The sequence below is a fragment of the Gadus chalcogrammus genome, chromosome 12 (assembly GCF_026213295.1).
Source record: "Gadus chalcogrammus isolate NIFS_2021 chromosome 12, NIFS_Gcha_1.0, whole genome shotgun sequence".
Classification (NCBI taxonomy): domain Eukaryota; kingdom Metazoa; phylum Chordata; class Actinopteri; order Gadiformes; family Gadidae; genus Gadus; species Gadus chalcogrammus.
In genome coordinates, this window is record NC_079423.1 from 30360931 (window position 1) to 30366564 (window position 5634).

Below are 5634 nucleotides of genomic sequence, written 5' to 3' on the forward strand. Positions count from 1 at the left end.
ATTCTACAAATAACACCTTCGGTCCCAGCCAGCCCTAAATAAAATCGACTAGCGGTGCCACGCGATTCATAGGAGAGCTCGTGTCGATGCATCTTTTTGTTAAAGATGTAGAGAACCCAACGACGATGCCCACAACAACCACCACCGCAACCAAACCAGCAGCCTCCTCCATACGTGTTCCCGTGATATCCTGTGCGGACGTGATGAATTAGACTGCAGCCGCGGCCCGTTCTCCAGGCAGGGCCCCAGAGACGCCTGCTCCTATCCCAAGGTCTGGAGACAGCTCGTCTGCCCGGGCCACACACACTGCACCGTACTGCCAGATAATGCACCCTCTCCATCATCAGGCAAATTCATTTTCCAAGGCTTATGGCGGGAGGGTACATGGGAGGGTGTGTGTGTGTGTGTGTGTGTGTGTGTGTGTGTGTGTGTGTGTGTGTGTGTGTGTGTGTGTGTGTGTGGGGGTGCGGGTGTGTGTGTGTGTGTGTGTGAATGGGCTTGAAAGTTTCTGTGTGTGTGCATGTGTGTAAAATGGCATGAATGTGTTTGAAAGTGTGTGTGTGGGTGTGTGTGTGTAAATGGGTTTGAGTGTGTGTGTGTGTGTGTGTGTGTGTGTGTGTGTGTGTGTGTGTGTGTGTGTGTGTGTGTGTGCGTCGGTTGCTACTCGTAGTAAACGTAGAAGCGGTAGCCAGGGTAAGTGGTGTAGCCCCCACGTTAAAAGTATCTCCCTCTCTTTGTGCTCACTCTGCACCTCCACCAACATGTGTGTCGGCGTGCGTGTGTGACCACGTGAGACGTCACGGCTCAGCGGTCGTTCAGAACCGGTCCGAGGGGGGGGGGGGGGGGGGGGGGGGGGGGGCAGGTATCTAAAGCTCCCTGCGGGTCGCTTTCCGACGAACGGAAGAAACGCTCATATCTGCTCTAGAATCGTGATGGACGACGTTGTTAAGAAAAACAGAGGAAACCGACAGAGAGTACACGGCGGGTGAACTCTGGAACGACCGAGCACTCGCGCTCAACAACAACGCACGCAAAAGATTTTCACTTTCAACCCCGGCGAATAAAGTGGGGAACCAAAGCGATGCACGCGGACCCAATCACTACCAACACTTGCTCACGGGTATCGTAAAACGCAGAGGGAGCAGACGGCAGATGTGGCACGAGCCACGGTCAATAAAGCATGGACAACAATTGAAAGGAGAATCATAATCTTTTCCCTGCGACGGCGAGATGGCTCCACTTGTTTCACGGGCTCCCGGCACCAGCCAACCATGCAAATGTCCTTCAGGGTGGAGGAGGAGGAGGAGGAGGAGGAGGGGGAAAAGTATTTTCCTACTATCCCGAGATAGAAAATAACAAGCAATTTTCATTTTATAGCTCAGTGGACATATACAGTACGAACCCCCCCCCCCCCCCCCCGCCTCTTACATTTGGAGGAAATTGTATTCACGGCTTGTTTACAATGCACTCTCACGACGGCCGGCGGACGTGCGCGCGCGAGGTGGATGCGCCGTGCGTATTGGCACATTATAATGACATATTGTATTCAATCTCAGGCCTGGGACAAATAGGAAGCAATGGGTCAGCAGCTTATGTATCTTATACAGCAGCAGCTGCAGGTCCTCGTACAGCACTTCTCTGGGGGGGTGTTAGGGGCACGTTGGGCGCGCCCCGCCCCGTGTAGGCACCGGGACAGGAGGACAAAGGGTTTGTGACGGGACCGCACCGTACATGTTTATGGCGGGAGGGGGGAGGGGGGGGGGGGGGGGGGGGGGGGGGGGGGGGGGGGAGCTCTTAGCAATGACTTGGCGGAGAAGCTAGAATGAAACGAATCCACGGGGCCGCCACACACTCGGTTTCATTACGCTGATAATAGATTCAGATCAACAAGGGGAACCGGGCCCATAAACCACGGTGTAATCGTTAGCTTCGGGCCCACGAGAGGCGAGCGCTCGAAACAGATGCTTTCGTCGAAGCGTGTGTCAAACGGGACGCGTTCCGAGAAAAACTGATCGGCTAGAGCAAAGGACCCCTCTGCGAAAGGTCAGACGAAAGGGGGAGGGGGGGGGACAAAACGTTATTGCTTCGTTATTGGCCGACAACGGCTTGTATCGGCGATAACATTAACATCTCTCACTCGACACCGACGGTGTCGACTGTGCGCGGCGAGGGCTGGAAGACACGGGGGCTCTGCGTTAAAGGTGACATATTGTACCACCAGGTACAGGCGTTTCGAAAATCTGCCTCTTCTGACATCACAAGTGGGCGTGTCCACCCAGATGTGAGCTGGATAGGTCAGTCTACCAGCCTACCCAGTGGACTGTAGCAAACTCTGCTCATCTGTCCGTCATACATCTAGGTGGACACGCCCACTTGTAAAATGTCAGAAGAGGCCGGCTTTCAGAACGGCTTGTATCACCTTTAAACTCGCGGTAAACCCCGTGGCGTGACATGTGACATTGCCGCCACGGCCATCTCCAGTCGTGTTTCAAACACAGAGCGGTCTCGATGCCGTCGCCTGACAGGTCGGCCCGTCCGCGGGACAGTGTCGACGACCGAGGCAGTCGGTGAAGGTGACGACGCAGTCAGCCTCCAGTCGATAACGTGGTTCCCCCCCCCCCCCCCCCCCCCGGTGTTGGCGGGCCCCCTCTCCGGACCCTCGCAGTACTCCCAGTCACGACGCCCAGCAGCTCATTAGCTCTCTGCCTTGGCACGAGTCACAATGGATCTGTTCCTCCTTCTCCTCTTTTTCCTCCCCTGAACCGATAAAAGCGACGTTGTTTGTATAGATTCTGTCAACGTGTGGCGACGCGTCGCGACGCAATGTGGGATTGACTTTGATCACACGCCCCTCGTGCACAACCAGCATCGATCTGAAACACCCTCACACGGCTATAGCATCCTGTACACCATAGGGAGCTGTATGAAACACTGCTATAGCATCCTGTAAACCAGGGTGCTGTAATAAACACTGCTATAGCATCCTGTATACCAGGGTGCTGTAATAAACACTGCTATAGCATCCTGTATACCAGGGTGCTGTAATAAACACTGCTATAGCATCCTGTACACCATAGGGAGCTGTATGAAACACTGCTATAGCATCCTGTATACCAGGGTGCTGTAATAAACACTGCTATAGCATCCTGTATACCAGGGTGCTGTATTAAACACTGCTATAGCATCCTGTATACCAGGGTGCTGTATGAAACACTGCTATAGCATCCTGTATACCAGGGTGCTGTATTAAACACTGCTATAGCATCCTGTATACCAGGGTGCTGTATGAAACACTGCTATAGCATCCTGTATACCAGGGTGCTGTAATAAACACTGCTATAGCATCCTGTATACCAGGGTGCTGTATTAAACACTGCTATAGCATCCTGTATACCAGGGTGCTGTATGAAACACTCCTATAGCATCCTGTATACCAGGGTGCTGTATGAAACACTCCTATAGCATCCTGTATACCAGGGTGCTGTATTAAACACTGCTATAGCATCCTGTATACCAGGGTGCTGTATTAAACACTGCTATAGCATCCTGTATACCAGGGTGCTGTATTAAACACTGCTATAGCATCCTGTATACCAGGGTGCTGTATTAAACACTGCTATAGCATCCTGTACACCATAGGGAGCTGTATGAAACACTGCTATAGCATCCTGTATACCAGGGTGCTGTATTAAACACTGCTATAGGATCCTGTATACCAGGGTGCTGTATTAAACACTGCTATAGCATCCTGTATACCAGGGTGCTGTATTAAACACTGCTATAGCATCCTGTATACCAGGGTGCTGTATTAAACACTGCTATAGCATCCTGTATACCAGGGTGCTGTATTAAACACTGCTATAGCATCCTGTATACCAGGGTGCTGTATTAAACACTGCTATAGCATCCTGTATACCAGGGTGCTGTATTAAACACCCTCACACTCCTATAGCATCCTGTACACCATAGAGAGCTGTATGAAACACTGCTATAGCATCCTGTATACCAGGGTGCTGTATTAAACACTGTCTGTCTGCCTGCCTGTCTGTCTGTCTGTCGCAGCAGAGCATTGCAGTCAGACGGCATCAGCGTGGATCTTCGTAGGCCTACAGGCTCCAACAAGGCTGCCGCCATCTGGCTAACTGTTTATGCAACATGAAGCCCGAATGCTCCGTTGATCAAACGGATGTTTCATTGGATTCCAACGCTCACACCCTTGACCTCTCTTGCATTTAGCGTTTCCTTTTTGCCGCTGTTGTTTGCTTTCACTCACAGGGGTTATGTAGTTGTTGCACTGCATGGCTTAACAACACGGGGGCTAGGCAGGGGGGGGGGGAGGTGTTCAGAGGTTGTACTGATCGTTAAACAGGAGGGAGATTCTCTGCACACTTACCTCAAGAGGAGCCTGGCTTTTTCATTTTTTTTTCACAAATTTGTGTGAGTATTATCGGGGCTTTATGCAAAATGCAAAACCCTGCATGGCCCATTTAGAAAGGTGGAACAACATCCACCAATATAAAATTGCATAATTTATTTTTTCCAATCAACCGGTACATCAACCCCTCCTGCTTTTTATGCCAAATGACTGCTGCCAAAGTTACTGTAATAAAAAAATATATATTTGGCAAGAATGCTAAGCACACAGCTTGGCAGTGCACGGTAGAGTCGACGACTGCAGAGCTGTGTAGCAACACCAGAGACGGAGAGCTGCCTTCTGTGTAGAGCCTTAACCTCTGTCTCGTCTTCTCTGTTTCTCAAGGCCTTGAGAGCATTCGAAAAAACAAAACAGCTTTCCTGAACAGGCGGCCGTGCATGATAGGTGATAGGTTTACTTTTAATTAATTTCCAAAAACCTCGTGGCCATAACCGTGGGGAGGGCAGTTGGACTTTGAAAGCACCGTTTTTTTTTTGTTAACTTTATTTTTTAATTATGTGAACTCCATCCCTCAAACCCCCAGTTTCACCCAAGGGAATGCCATCTCTGATTGAGTCTTATCAGTGGGGGGGAGGAGCGGATTAATACTAGTATTCTAGAGCCGTCTACTTTGTGAACTCTTCTCTACCTGACTTTCTTATTCAGTTAATGTTTTTCCATTTTTCCCGACATTCATTCAACACAACTTCTGCTCCATAACAGTAAAAACAGAGCGACTGAAAATATTCTGTGTACCTCTTCTATTTTTGAGTGCCAAAGCCCTGGTAGAATGTACCGTATGTGTGTATTATCTATGCAGATACATTGCACTGGTGATGGAGTGTAAATAAAGCACAGTGTAATTCATAGACATTTGCCGCTGAGAAAATGAATAAAAGATAGAGGGAAATAAAGGAGATGCCGGGGCTGTTTGTTTTATTTATAACGATCAATAATGTATTGCATTCAATAAGAAAAAGTAATGACTTGACTGGGGCGCATACACAGTCGTGTCAAACGAAGGAACATTTCAGATGCTTTACACTTTTCTAAACGCATATATACAGACAATAATTAGCTTAAAAAGAGGCCGATTCGCGCACACATAAACTCGCACACACACACACACACACACACAAACACACCCTCACTGACATAAACCTGCATGCCCTGTTTTCCAGTGTGTCTTTATGTTTCAATGTGTGTGTTTGTGTGTGTGT